We start from the raw sequence: 1242 nt of genomic DNA on the forward strand, positions 1-1242 counted from the left end.
TAACTTACTCTACTTGCCTCTTCAATGTTGGTAAACCAATGGGGTTACTGATAAGATGATAGGAGAGGGGGCCTAAGGAAACTAGCTTGAGGTCCTACATTTGGCCTAGGAAAAGTATTTGGTGCAAAAGGTTGTGCAAAGGGAGGCCTTTGGGGTCCAGATTGACCTTGATTATAGAAATTAGAAGGCCCTACTTGATTGCTCTGGTTCTAGGAGAAATTTGGGTGATTTCTCTATCCTGGATTGTAAGTGTTACTATATGGATTATTCTGATATAAGGTATTCAAAATTTTATTGGAAGTGCCCCCAGAGGTGTTGGGGTATTTTTCTATGACATGTCCAGGGGACTGGCACCAAGCACACATCTTTTTGATAAGGCTATCCAAGTGGGCTTCCTTGGCTACTAACCCATCCATAAAATATCCTTTCCCTCCTATGGTTCTTTCACTCTCTTGGGTTGATTCCCACTCATGGGTTTTGTCAGCTAAGTCAAGTAAGAATTCCCATGCCTTTCCTTCATCTGTAAAGTATGTGAATCCCTCAGGGCATATAGACTCTATCATTTATTTCATTGGGTAATCAATACCCTCATAAATTATTTGACATAAATGCCATAAGTTTAGGCCATGGTGAGGGCATTCTTGGAATAGATCCTTGAAACTCTCCATAAGTTTAAAAAATGACTCACTAGGCTTTTACCTAAACTGAAGGATATCACTTCTAAGCTTATTGGTCTTGTGAGTTGGGAAAAACTTCTTGAGGAAGGCAACTGTGAATTTCTCCCATGTGGTTATGGAATTTGTGGGTAACCCATAAAACCACTTCTTAGCTTAGTCTTTCAATACAAAAATGATGAACCTAAGCTTAACAGAATCATCAAAAAGCTATTGGATCTTAATTAGAACACATACCTCTTCAAATTCCCTTAGAAATAGGTATGCATCCTCAGATGTCAGCCCATAGAAGTGGGGCAACATAGTGATGTACTGAGATTTGAGCTCAAAATTATTGCCTTGGTGTGAGGGTAGTGGCTGGAGAATTCTCTCATCTTTGGCACTCTATCCTCTCTTTCTCTTAGGGAGGGGTGTGTAGTGTGTGCTTACCTACGGGCCTCGCACCATTGTATCGCCACTCGGAGATACGTGGAGGCCTATTTCATAGGAGTGTAAAAGTCATCATTGAGACAGGTATTTGATGATGGTCCAGTACGGGGGATTGGGATCATGCAAAAGGGTTTGGAAT

The 1242-nt window shown here is 41.1% G+C and overlaps 1 non-coding gene across 1 annotated transcript; it reads left to right on the forward strand.

The window, feature by feature from the left end:
• Positions 1 to 621: 621 nt before the first annotated feature.
• On the forward strand, positions 622 to 728 carry LOC122069034. The gene has a single exon (XR_006137325.1). It is a non-coding gene; the product is annotated as a small nucleolar RNA R71 (small nucleolar RNA).
• Positions 729 to 1242: the final 514 nt, after the last annotated feature.

Source organism: Macadamia integrifolia, unplaced genomic scaffold (genome assembly GCF_013358625.1).
Source record: "Macadamia integrifolia cultivar HAES 741 unplaced genomic scaffold, SCU_Mint_v3 scaffold522, whole genome shotgun sequence".
In the NCBI taxonomy this organism is placed as follows: domain Eukaryota; kingdom Viridiplantae; phylum Streptophyta; class Magnoliopsida; order Proteales; family Proteaceae; genus Macadamia; species Macadamia integrifolia.